Genomic DNA, 14,243 nt, shown 5'->3' with positions numbered 1-14,243 from the left:
TACTATTAAGCCAGATCAAGAACACCAGCAGAGGGCAGTACAGGAAGGCAGCTGAGGGTCACAAGCTCTTCTAAGTCTTTTTTTTTTTTTGTTGTTGTTGCTGTAACTGGAGAAAACAGAAAGGCTCAGATTTTTACAATCTGATATCCTACTTTGATTATGATTATTATCAATACTAATGACTGGACAGTTTGTCTATAGGATCTCCTGCCTTTTCCCTTTGTCATCTGGTGCCAATGCTTTCATTCACTAAAGCTTAAAGGTTAATAAAAATGCTATAATATTTGTTAAGATTGTATCAGTTAGATAAGATAAGGTTCAATGGAAATTTAAAAGACTACCTGATACGTTTCTTCTGCTGGTTTACAACAATTGCACTCATTCATTATCAGATAGGAACATGATTTTAGAAAATCATTTTAAAAGTTATTAAAAAAAAAAATAAACAAAAAAGAAAATTGTATTTTATGTAATTTATATATTTATTTGGTTTTACTGTCATGTTCATGATGTCAGTACAAGCAAGTGATAATAGTAACTCACGCATCCATCCATTCATCCATCCATCCATCCATCCATCCATCCATCTTCTGCCACATATCCAGGTTCAGCCTCTCCCTCACCCTGGCCACCTCCCAGCTTATCCAAGGGGAAACTGAGAGATATAATCCCTGGAGTGTGTCCTGGGTCTGCCCTGGGGCCTCCTCGCAGTAGGACATGCCCAGAATACCGATTGAGTCCACGAGGCATCCTTGTCATCCTTGTCATCCTTGTCATCCTTGTCAAACTATCGTAAAAGGCTCCTTTCGATGTGGAGGAGCAGCGGCTCTTCAAATCCCTCTCAAATGGCCGAGCTGGTCACCCTGTCTCTAAGGGAGAACTCACCCAACATTTTTTAGGAAACTCTGCCACTTCTATTTGTGATTTTGTTCTTTTGGTCACTACCTAGAGCTCGTGATCACAGGTGAGTGTGGAAAACGTAGACTGACGGGTAAATCAACAGTTTCGTTTTTATGCTCACCTTTCTCTTCACCACAACAGATCATACAGCGACCCCAATCCATCCGTCAGTCTCACACTCCACTCTCCCCACACTCGTGAACAAGAACCTGAGATACTTAAACTCTTCCACAATAAGTCAATATTCTGTCCATAAAAATTATGAACAGAATCAATGACAGGAAACCCCTGAAGGAGTCGAAAACCCACCAGAAAAAAATCGGACTTTCTGCTAACCAATACAAACCAAGCTCTTGCTACATGGACATAATGGGGTGTAGCATTGGGCCAGACATCCCATACTCCCGAAGCAACCCCTCTTCTCCAAGTCCACCAAACACATGCAGACTGCTTGGGCAAACTCCACTCACTCTCAATTATACTTGAGAGGATGAAGAGTTGGTCCAGTGTTTCACAAGAGTCGCCCTGAATTCCTCAAGTCTCTGAATGTTATTGGGGTATCCTGGCTAACACATGTCTGCAATGTCGTGGGGAGTCTGGGGCAGTGCCTATGCACAGGCAAACTGGGGTGACAGTTCCCCTGTGGAGGATGTGGTCCAGCTACAGGGAGATCACACTCCTTAGGCTCCGGAAATGCCAGGGTAACCTCAGATTCAAGAGGAACAATGCGGTTTTCTTCCTGGTTGTGGAAAAATAGTAATCAGTTTTAAAAAATTACAAAGTGAAACTGATCTGTATTCTTGCTCTTGGAATAGTATTCTATCCTGTAAAGGTTGTCTGTTTGCAATATTTCTCTAAAACACTGCTTTGACCGACCTGTATGATGGAGAAGATTTCAGAAGACTGGACTACAACCATTATGGGCTTGATAACGCAAATTGTCACATCTGGAAAATCAGTTTGGCTGACTGAATGAGTTAAAAACACTACTTTAATATTTCTTTACAACTTTTATCCTATCTGTAAATATTCTGTCAAATGCCAACAAAAAATTGGAGTCAAAAGAAGACCAGTTAACAGATTTTGTTGCAAATAAACAGGTCATCAGACCCAAAGCTTGGGAACCAATGAATGCAACAGCTCAGAAATTTTTGTAGAGTGGAGCTGGGATTCTGCCAGAGAGGAGAGGCTAATCAGAGCGAGGCTAGTATCTGGACAAACAAAGTGATTAATAGTTCTTTAAAATTGTTTGATGTGAGTTCTTACTTGATTCTGTCTTCTTGGCAAACAGGCCAAGAGGAAACCAGAGGGTGAGCAGGTAAGCAAGCAGTGGAGGTTGTACAGACCTGGAAGTCCAGGTCCAGGAATTGTTTTTTCCCTTGTGGGTCTACATTAAATTAAATTAAACTAAATTCAGTTTCATGCATATGGTGTCAAATCACAACAAGTGCAGCCTCAAGGCAAAAGTCAGATGATCCGCTATGAGTTATTTTATCATAGTTCTGTGGTTCTGGAAGCGATGCTTGTCTTTTATATGCAGTACGCTGTAGTTTAACTTAATTATTCACAGACTTGATCGGCTGTTTTGATTAGTTGTAGTTTCATATTTTCTTCTGTGCTGTGCCCTGTACATTTATGGAGATTGAGTGCGCTAACAAAGCCCATAATGGAATGATAACATTATCTGGCATCAGTAATCAAACATTGCTCAGCTGTGTTTCTAAGTCACATGGGTGTGAGGCAAACAAACTGCCTGCAAGTCTGTCAGATTTCACCACCCGGTGCCGATGTGCTGCTACATCATTAACTGAGGTGATCATAGTCTTTTGCTTTTTCGGCCTATTAAAGTTATCTGTGCGCATGTGTGCCTATAGGAGAAGTAGCTATTTCATATACATCTGCATCTTTAAAACTAGATTTGACTTCAGTTATTTAGCTTGGAAGAAAAAAGAACCATCTGCTAGATGACAAATGAGGTTCAGGTGCATATGATTTTGTCCTGCTCCTCCTTAATTATGATATTACGCTGTAGAAAGCACTTTTAGGCCAGCTCCTGTCTTTTATACTGTATTTGAGCAGAACATGCATATTATTCTTGTTCTAAAAAGTTCTCTGTATGGGTAAGGCACACAGAAAGAAAGCTGATAAGGCATTTTATACTCTTATCATGTCTACAATAGTGGAGCAGTAGCTGCAGAACTACTGTACCTAAGCTTTGAGTGAGGTATAAAGGAGTTGCCCCATATGTGTGGCAAGGATAATGAAAAGTTGTGTAGGGTCATTTATGTGTTTTTCTGCATAACTATTTTAAATATTACATACCTAGAAACCACATATTTTAGGGGGGTTTTTTGAGCACGGAAATGACAAAGAAATAAAAATGACTGTAAAATAAATAAAAAACAAACCCTGACAGTTAGGAATTCACCGTGATTTGTTCAGAGTAGTACAGAGTAATCAGTACATTCATATTTTGATGTTAAAGTGACACTTTATGTAATACATGAATCACTCGAACATTTTAGCCATTAAAACATAGTTGTTTAGAAGTTTACATAATCTCATGGGCAGGAATGTCATGGTAATTCTGACCTTTCAATTATTTCTTTGAACTGTTCTTTTTCCAGGGTGAAATGATTATACAGCATCCATCTTTAATGACTTTAGTGAGTCATTAAAGATGGATGCACAAGACTGAATTTATTTTGGATTTTCTCTAATGCATGCAGACTCAAATATACAAATCTATATACATACACTCAGTTAAATCTTTAACTCGACAACCCAAAGGCCTGTTAACTTCTTATTAGTGATCTTGCTTGACTACAATCAGTAGTTTTTCTTTGCCAAGCATAAAAATTATTTGACATGATGATAGCCCTCATTGGTTTAACCATTAATTGGAACAATGGGAAAGTTTAAGGAGTTCAGTGAAGATCTAGCCCCAGCTCCAAAATCAACACCTACAAGCTCGATTGAAATTTGCAGCTGTCCACATGGAGAAGCCAAAGGCCTTCTGGAGAAAGGTTTTATGAGCAGATGAGATAAAGAACTATTTGGCCACAGTGACAAGAGGTATGTTTGTAGGAGTAAAAGTTCAAACCTGAGAACACTGTACCAGCTGTTAAGCATGGTGGTGGTAGTGTCATGCTCAGGGGCTGTTTTACTGCCGGTCTTACTCGCACATTGCACAAAATAGATGAAATAGTGAAAGCCACTTCAAATCAACAACTAGATGTATGAAACTTGGACACATTTGGGTGTTCATGCAGGATGATTATCCCAAACACACATTATAACTGGTTTTGGACTGGATGTAGGAGGCTAATATTAAGCTTCTGGAAGGAGCAGATTATCTCCCATTCGAAAAGTTGTTGGTTCAGTTCACCAACTTTCCCCAAGTATCTTCGGGCAAGATACTGACCCATTCATGGGCTTGTGAATGTGTGTGTAAACGTAAGATAGAAAACACATAGATTTAGAAAAAAGTGCAAAAAGTAAGAATGGGTAAATCAGACATATTTTAAAGTGCAGGTTGTTCATGTAGAAAAGTGCTGTATAAGAACCAGTCCAAGTAAAAGTGGATATCGAGCTGCTTCAAAGATCTGAGAAATATCAAAATGGTCAAAAATTTGATCTGAATATAATATTAAACCATGTAAGCCCTGGCAATTCTGACTCTATTAAGTTAAGCTAATTAACATCTGCCAGAACACAATTAAAGATGTTCATCTAATACGCTATGAGCAATGCAACCCAGTCGAGCGTGCCAACAACATTGCTGTCAATGTCTTTTATTTACTTGTATGTGTCTGCAAAAATGGGTACATACTTATGACCAGTGTTGGTCAAGTTACTTGAAAACAGTAATTAGTTACTAATTAATTGCTCCAAGAAAGTAACCCCCTTACTTTCCTGATTACTTATTTTCAAAAGTAATTAGTTACTTTATTACTTGGTTACTTTTTAAAAACATGATACACAACCTGAATCCCTAATAAAGTAATAGACCTTTCAGCGCAATTCTACTTTTTCTGCATAATCCATCATATAAAACTGGATCAAATGAAAACATTTCTTTTTAAAACTTGTTTTATTAGTTTTAATCTTTTAACTTTATGCACATTGCATCAAGCAAAAATTTAATTATATGCTACAGTCTTTGACTTGAAGAAATTTGTTTACCATTTAAACCTATTTCTGCATATTCCAGCATATAAAATAAAATATTTTTTTGTGTTTACACTCTTTCAAATAGATGCAAGTAAAACACAGAAAAAATAAATAAAATCAAAGACTCAGCACCACTAAGTCCTGCCATTCTTAAATCTATTTTCACCTGTTTTTTTCCCCACGCAGAGTGCAAAGTTTTTGTCACTTTTTACGGAATCAAACTCAAAGTAATGTCAGGACTTCCAAGCTTCAAACGCTGCATGGTTGTACTCTCTCCTGCACTCCATATTATCCATTGTTGATCTACACACGTCTGTTGCTGCCACGGACGTTGCACACTTGTACATCATTGTCATGAGACACTCTCACAAACAAAATCACAGTTTAGTACCGCAGTAACACAGTGTGCTTACGGGAAAGTAACAGTAATCTAATTACTTTTTTGCAATAGTAATCCCTTACTTTATTCATTACCTGAAAAAAGTAATTGGATTACAGTAACGCGTTACTGCCCATCTCTGCTTATAACTGGTTGGTGCTTCATCCAAGCCACTGTGTTGCTAAAAAATAATCTATGGGCAGGGTCATGAAGCAACAAACTGAGGGGTATCTATCTTTGCTTTTTTGACCTCACCTAACATCAGAAACTGGAACAAGTGGTCAATAAGTTAATCCAAAGTGTAGCATCCTAGCTACAAGTACATTTACATGAAACGAGTGCAGTTGGCTGCATGTGAACAATCACAGACATGGATAATCTATGGGCACCAGAGCTGCTAAAAGCACTGAGGTACTTTTAAAAGTGCTGTATGAGTACCTGTGTGCCTTTAGCACTTTGATTAGTCAGCCTGTAAAAGTTGTACAATAAAATCAAAATCAATAAAATCGAGCCTATTTGAGGAAGGAATGTAGTTGTGAATGCTGACTGTGTAAGGCAACAGAGTATCAGTGCTCTATCGATAAGACAAAGAAAATATTCTATTAAATTAATGTTTAGATGTGCATAAAGCAGTTTTAATTATAATGCTTGTCGAACAATAAAGTTGTGGTGAATTTATTTTTGAGAGTCTTTATTTCTTGTGATGCTCCTTGGGGAAATTTAAAGAGTTTACACTCTTCTATTATCTGCACACCTGCACACACAGGTCAGTGGGATCTTCCAAGAATAGTGGTGCTACTGAACTGACGAGTCAGTCGGAGGTGATTTCACATTTGTTGATCTCTCATCTCAAATATAACCAGTGAACTAGAGTTTCTAGCCATGGCAAAAGTACCCCAGTGAGAGGTTTTTAACAGTGGAAACCACAGTTTAACCCTGAAGTTACCTGCATGATCCCTCTTTGTAGCGGGATTATCCAGTAATTTAGCTCAGCTTTGATTTGCTGTGTGCGAGAAAGTCCAGTGACAAGGGTCAGGGCTCACTCTGTAGTGTGCTACAACCAGCTTCCATTGACAAGACGTGCATAAGCTTGTTAGCTTTAATCACACAGTCTGTGCATTTTAGAATAGAATAGAATAGAATAGAATAGAATAGAATAGAATAGAATAGAATAGAATAAACCTTTATTATCCCATGGATGAGAAATTTGGGTGTTACACAGCTCTTATAGCAATATAAAATATAAAAGGAAGACACAAAGTGGTAGTATATACATAACCAACTTCGTATATACAGGTAACACTGTACAGAAATATGTATAGAAAAATTGTACGGCGATATGTATAAAATAAAATGAAATAAAATAAAATTTAACTGCAAAGCCCTGTGTTGTATCTTGGTCACTCTTGGCCAGCCACATATGAAGCCTCTTATCAGTAATGTTATTGGTTTACAATTTAGTAGCTATAACTCGCTCTTTCAACTTGCTAATATCTTTAATAACCCTTTGTCTTTCTCTCCTCACCTCCACCCTTGTTTGGCTATACTAAGTATTTACAAGGGCTCTTGCTCTGCATTACTTACTGCAAAGCACCCTGGACCTCGACCAAGAGCAACAAACACAAACTATCTTTCATGTCAGCAGGCTGTGGTATCTTTTTTCCTTCTTTTTAAGCCCAGCCCTCTGGTGAATACATTGTTTGTTGCTTTAAGAGGAGATGGCTTATAATTCATCAGTGGAACACACTAAACCCTAGTGGCCTCTCGACATTTCAGCCCGCTGTTGTACTCAGTGATTTCAACACCTGACATGTGAAAATACTTGTCTTGGCTGGATGCGATTCTGCTGTTGATAACGATCAGGGAATGAAAAAGAGAGAAAAGTGCGAGTTCAAGCGCCTGTGTCAGGACTAAGATGATGTTCTGTGTGTTGTCACAGTGCATGCGTGTGTTTGCGTGTGTCTGTGTGTGGAGGACAGTATATCAGATTGTAACAGATACAATTGTTCAGATCCTGCCAGCAAAGACGCCCACTTCCTTCCTCTGTCGTTGCAGGATGTCCTGAATCTGATGGCACACATCCATTGATGGTGGATGGCACCCAGTAACAACAGAAGATTATTTGTGTGGGTTTATTTTAGACCCCTGTGTCAAACACACAGGCCCCATTTGATCTAAAGTGAGTCAAACCATTTGTTGGAGTTTCCTGGTGCCATTTTTTTTTAGAAAAAAAAAACTTTTACTTTGAAGTACAGTCAGAAAATGTGCAAATGTACATAAAAACTACACATCACAACAGGTCTACAGATTTGTGGCGCTGAAATCGTTAACTGCTACTACTCCCTATTCCAGTTGGATCCTTGTTTGCTTGACACCCCTGTTTTAGCTCCTCGTAACAAGAAAAAAATGGTTGGTGAATCAGCTCTGCATCACGCCCTGCTTGATCATAAACTGACCATCTCCTCCAGCTGTTTTCCTTCTCTCTTCTATCTGCATTACAATCTAAAAGCCTCCTTTGGATTCAGATGGACCTCGGCTCCCTCAGTGCGTCACACAAGCACAGCTTGGAAATGAGCCAAACAAACAGACATATTCATAATAATGGAAATCAATTTAGATGCACAAAGCAAAAGCACCTGGAGAGATTTCATGCACCTGGCTTTCTTTACAAAGCACTCATTTTCATTCCTGTGGGAAGCTTTTGAAAATCTTTTTTTTTTCCTTTTTCGCAATTTAAATGTTATTGTTCTGGGCTATTATGAAGGTTTAACTAGCTCGAGCTGCTGTATAGTTATACTACTGACACACTATCCCACAACAATTTCAGGGAGCTTGAAAGAAGCTTTTGAGAGCCCTCGTTTTGTGTGAATTTTTATATTTTACCACATAGCTTCATATCTCCAGCAGGTAACAGCAGGATGAAGTTTCGGAGCTGAGCATACCACAGGGGACCCGGGCAAACTTTTTTATGCACCTGCCGCAGTGCTGGTTTTATTTAGTTTTATTTATTTATTTTTTACAAGGAGTGCTTATTTAAGCTGATTTTTATCAGCAGAGGAGGCCGGTCCACAGAGACGGAGGAGGTTGAGATAAAATATAGAGAGCAATTGGATAAAACAAACCATTACAAAATGTCAGTATCGTTTATAAAATACTTTGTACTTTTTTCACTTATTGAATTTCTGAACGCCTCAACAGCAACACCTGCTGGGAGGAAAAGATGGGGTAGTCTGGAAGAGGAGGTCAGGACCTATATGTCCTCCTTAGTGTGGGACCTCTTCATGAATTTAATACACTTCTGGGTGGTTTTTAAATGTTTTTCATGGTGATATGCCATTATAAGCACATGTCAAATGATACTCAAAGGGAGGATGTGCTCGCTAAGCATCTATGGATTTGGACACAGGGTGTAGCAGGGACAGTGCGCCACAGTGGGGGGAAAAAATTATTTGATTGCCAAGCAAAATATGACTTAGAGAAAATGCATTTCTCCTTCAAGTTAGCCTAAATAGTGATTCTATATTGGTGTGGAAGTCGGTATCTTGTGTCTGTATCGTTCTGTTCTGTCCGGTGTTGCACTTTTTTTTGTTTTCGGGGGTTTTTTTGTTTGTTTTTTTGCAGTTTTTGCACACTGCACTTTATGTAGTCCTGTGTTGATTGTCTGTTATATGTCATATGTAGCACCAGGGTCTTGGAGGAACGTTGTCTCATTTCACTGTGTACTGTATCATTGCACATGGTTGGAAAGACAATAAAGCCACTTGACTTGACTTGACTAGCTTCATTAACTGTTCATAACTATCAATTAGTTATGATGTACACAGGATCGGTCAGGAGAACCTCAGAAGGCTGAGGTGACACTTTTAAAGTTAAATGATTTGTTAGATAGCAGCCGTCTTCAAAGTCACTCCGTTTTTATTTCAGAAGTCTGACCCCCGAGGCAAAAACATGTTCAATATGTTCAGTCAGTTTGTGCAGTAGTGATTACATAACAGCTAAGTTATATTTACAATAAAGAGATAACAAAGCAGGGCAACAGATAGGCATGGTAATTCATTACTGAGGAAATGATTTATGGTACTATTATATGATCTGTGCCTGCAGAGATGCAATGGTTTCCTTCAAACACAGAGTGGCAGCTCTATGTACAGTTCTGCCTTTATTGTGTTGGTCCTGCTTACACGTGGAGTCAACCTCATGTGACATCAACTAGAAACTAAAAGCTAGTTGCTAGCTAGGAATAAGCTGAGGAAGAATCCTCATTCAGTTGTAGCTGCTTTTCCGTTTTTGGGGTATATTTTCTTCTCTTATTTGAAGTAGAAAATGATGGAAATGTAAATTATATCGCAGGTTTATTAAATTAGTCAAGGGCAGCTTCATGCAGTGTGCTGACTGATCTGTTATCCCCACTGTGCAGTAATCTAAGCCTGATTGACTGAAAGTGCAAAAATCCACTGGGATCGCTGGCTGATAACTGAAGACTGAGTTGGTTAAAGAAGCTCTGAAAATGAATGCTTGAATTTGAGACTAAATAAATGAATTTTTGTTCATTCTTTACTCCCTTCCAGCTATATTCTCAGTCGAGGGATTAACTGTTTACTGTACCAAACCCAGAGAGGGTCATTTTAGGATGTTGTGTAACTGTAAGAAAGGCTAATAACAACAATGAGAAGGATAGCAGGAATGGTGAATTTAGTTATTAAAAACATGCCACTTGGCTGAGATGACTGATGACATTTTTAGTGAGAGATATTTTCTGCGCCATACATTTATCAGAGTTTTTATTTGTCCTTTGATACTTATCTTTGAACCTGAGGAGGAGGATTGATTTAATTTATGTACAGGTCCTTTAGCTGCTCTCCCATGTGTCAGTGAATGCAAAGTATTTTAGGTCATCAGCTGACTCATTAGCGTCCTATTTAAATCACATGGTCAGTAAGGAATGATAATAAGCTGTGTCCTAGCCCAGAAAGACATCGGGCAGCAAATAGTTTCCTCCACAACGTGACAAGTGTAGGGCTAAGATATACGACAGACCAAAATTCAAAATATCAGGGGATCCATTTAAGAGCCTTTTGTGCTGGCAGCCAGTTAATCTGACACTTTGATGAAAAATCAATAGAGGAGAGAAAGCTGTTTGGCAGCTGCATCTTAATGGTGCTGCTGCCTGAGTTGAAAACAAATTACAGTGTATCAGATTTAAATATCATGTTATATAAAAGCCTTCTTCATATGTGGTTTTGATTTTGTGTAATTTATTGTCTTCATGCCATTAGCACAGCTTTTTTGTGGATTATGGCTTGCTTGGATCTAATATAATTTTACCAAATCTGGAATAGTTGACAGCTTCCACTCTGTGCTTCCAGTTTCATAGGAAGTGCTTGGTAATTGAGAATGAATATGGCCCCGTGGAAACATTCTCTGTTTGGGCCGTTTTCAATAGATATCAGCTGATATATTTTAATAGATGGTTAGTAGCTTGGCACCATTTCTTACAAAGAATGATCACAAAAAGAGAAAATATCATCTCAAAGTGGTTTCTTGTACTCAAATGATCTCCACCTTCACCAGAGCTAATCCAAGAGAGCACCTTTGGGATGTGGTGGGACATTCTCATCAAGGCTGTGCAGCTGACAGATTTGTAGCAACGGTGTGATGCTACCATCTCAATATGCAGCAAATTCTCTGGGGAATGTTTTCAGGACCTTGTTGAATCTACGCTGTGGTCTGAAAGGAAAAGAGGGTCCAACCTAGTACTAGCAACTTGTACCTAATAAAGTGACCCATAACTGTCTCATACTGTATGTTTTTTCATATATATTTTCTAACACAGTGTTGTTCTTGAGCTTCCTTTCTCCTCTGCCTCTCACACTGCTTCCATCCCTTGCTTGCTGTGCCCTCTGAAGTGATTTGTATAGGGTAAATTACAACAGTAGCAACAAGTATACACAGTTTTGAGCTGCTGTCTATTAGAAATCCTATGCTGCAGTTGTGTTTATCCGGCTGCTTCCAGTGGTTGGTATTATGCATCATTCTGTAAAGTGCATTTCGCTGAGTGAAGATGTGCTTAGGGGTTTGCGAAGCGGTTAAATGATATCTACAGATTGGGTCTAATTTGATGAAAACTGTTATTCATTGAATTCTGTACTTGGCTGTGGACACACTGTGGAGATATAGGACACTGGGAATTTAGTTGAAGATTTCAGATATACTGTAATAAGAAGTGTAATGGCTCTCAGTAGATCAGCTGTGGTTTTATTTTGATCTTGGGCTGAGATATGCGGTTTTGGGCCATAAAACACAGCACTGTTGTCTTTAAGATCCCTTAAGGGTGAAGCATATAGCTGTAAATACAACACTGACATATTGTAACTTGTTAAGTTGACTTTAGCTTAATTGAAATCACAGAGTTCCTGGTGTTTCTGGCCACCACCCTGTGTCCTTCTGTTTTAGTTTTGCTCTGGAAAGTCCTGAGCAAAGATTAGCTGCTAAATGCTCCAATATGTTCATCAGCTAGCTGCTCGCTTTGCTCTTTGGTGCATAATGACAGATATTTGTTCGAGCCATTATTAATATGCAGATTCTGAATAATTCAGCTCATTCAACTGTGAGAGGATTCTTTGTCACAGCAGCTCCCTTTCAGCTCTTCCTGGAAACATTAACAGCTTGGCACATTTGGATATGGCTCGATCTTAAAGTCATTCCACAGATTTTCTCTGGGATTCAAGTCTGGGCTTTGAGGCCACTGAAGGACTTTCACATTCCTGTTGTGAAGCCACTCCAGCGTTGATTTGGCAGCCCGTTTGAGTCCTGTTGGAGGAGAAATTTATTGGCCCCGCTCTTAGGCCCCTGGCAGTCAGAAACATGCTCTTCTCGAGATTTGCCTGCATTTGGATTCCTGCATTGTTCCTTTGGACCTCTGGCCAAGTCTCTCCATCGTCTCTGGCCAAGTCTGAAGCTGCACCATCATGCTGCGAGGTATAGATGGTCTTAGAGGTTTGATCAGCCTCCCCAGTTCCAGCAGACACAGCACTCTGCATTGCAGCAGAAGCATTTTGATTCATATTTCATCAGATTTTTTTTCTTCTTTGCTCAATCTATGCTTTGACAAACTCCAGGCTGCTGCCATGTGGTGTTTTTCAGGTGAGCCAGATTTTCTTAAAGGCCATTGCCACAGTATTAGTTTCTGGCATGGCAAGAAATTCCAGCCTGAATGAAGAACGTTCAAGACTGGCCGGATCGGTGTCAGGTTGTTGGCTATCTTGAGGTTCGAGGTCTCTCCTTGGCAGGTTGCTTGATTAGATCAACAAAAGGAAGGAATGACAGTTTAAACTGTCCAGAATACATCTGATAATTACATTTTTTGCTTTTTTCATGTTTTCTTGGTTTGAGTCACTGTTGATCCCCAAACCCTTTTTATAGTTTAATTTTATTCCCCATATTACAGGTTCTTTATACTATTTACAATATGAAATTTAGACATCAGTTAATCAATCAAATTATCTTGTCTGGTCTGACGAGTCTCAATTTTGCCGTAAAAGTCAGATGGTACAGTTAGAAAAAGCATGAAACCATGGATCCATCCTGCCTTGTAGCAACAGTTCAGGCTGTTGTGGTGCAGGACAATAATAGTTTCTTGGTGCCCTTTGGATGCCTGTGTACCAACCGAGCATTGTTTAAACACAGCAGCGTTACCTGAGAATTATTGCTGACCAAGCACATCTCTTTATGGCCATAGTGTACCTATCTCCTGGTGAAAACACCATATGACAAAGCTCAGATCCTCTCAAACTGTTTTCTTAACCATTACAATGAGTTCACTGTTCTCAAATGACCTCCACAGTCACCGGATCTCAACCAAACGGGAGATTCTCATCATAAATGCGCAGCCAAGAACGCTGCAGTAAGCTGCTGCATCATGTCAGTATGTATCAAAATCTCGGAGGGATGTTCCCAGCTGCTTGTTGAATCGACACCATGAAGAATTAATGCCATTTTAACAGCAAAAGAGAGCGCAACAGAAGGTACAATCAAGGTGTAACTAATGAAGTGGCCAGTGAGTGCATATCCCAGCTTGCAATTTTAGTAAACGCTTAACTCAGTGATGTTAAACAGTCAACTTGGTGTCGAAAAACCAGGAAATCTGAATTATAGACATAGCTGTTATTAATCCTGTAAAATCTGAACTGATAAATAATTGCCAGTAAATTCAAAGTTTTTGAGCCTGGAGTGTTTAATGAAATTTCTGAGAAATAAAAAAAAGAAAATCCAATTTTCACAAGTTTCATGAGTTTCTACATTTGACACTGTATACATCCGGTTTTAATGGAACCCCCCCCCACAAAATTACACTGTGATTATGACAATGTGATTTTGACGTATAGGTCTCAAAAACGTATAAAATATTTGGCGTCACAGGGTAAGGTCACAAATGCCGTACAAATTCACTGTATGCAGAAAAACATGAGAAAGTGCAAATATTTTGTAAGACTTACCCTCCTGTACTGCATCTATTTTATAAGTGGATGTCTGATTAAATGTGAATGTTTTCTGAATATATTTGTACATTTTTTCCATACAATAGTTTTACTGTTCCGGCCAACTTGAGATCAAACTGTATGTGTGTGGCCCGAGAACTATTATAAGTTTGACTGGAGAGGCTCCACTTTTCCTCCTTTTGATACCTGCAAGAAATAAGTTTTTCCAGCAAACTCTAGACTCAGACTAATTAGCAAATGTTAGCAGGCTTGTGTAGCCTCACAAACCTGCTTGTATGGTTCTAGCTTTTTAT

This window comes from Oreochromis niloticus, linkage group LG10 (genome assembly GCF_001858045.2).
Source record: "Oreochromis niloticus isolate F11D_XX linkage group LG10, O_niloticus_UMD_NMBU, whole genome shotgun sequence".
Classification (NCBI taxonomy): domain Eukaryota; kingdom Metazoa; phylum Chordata; class Actinopteri; order Cichliformes; family Cichlidae; genus Oreochromis; species Oreochromis niloticus.
The sequence above is the reverse complement of the archived record's forward strand: the minus strand, read 5'-3'. Positions refer to the sequence as shown.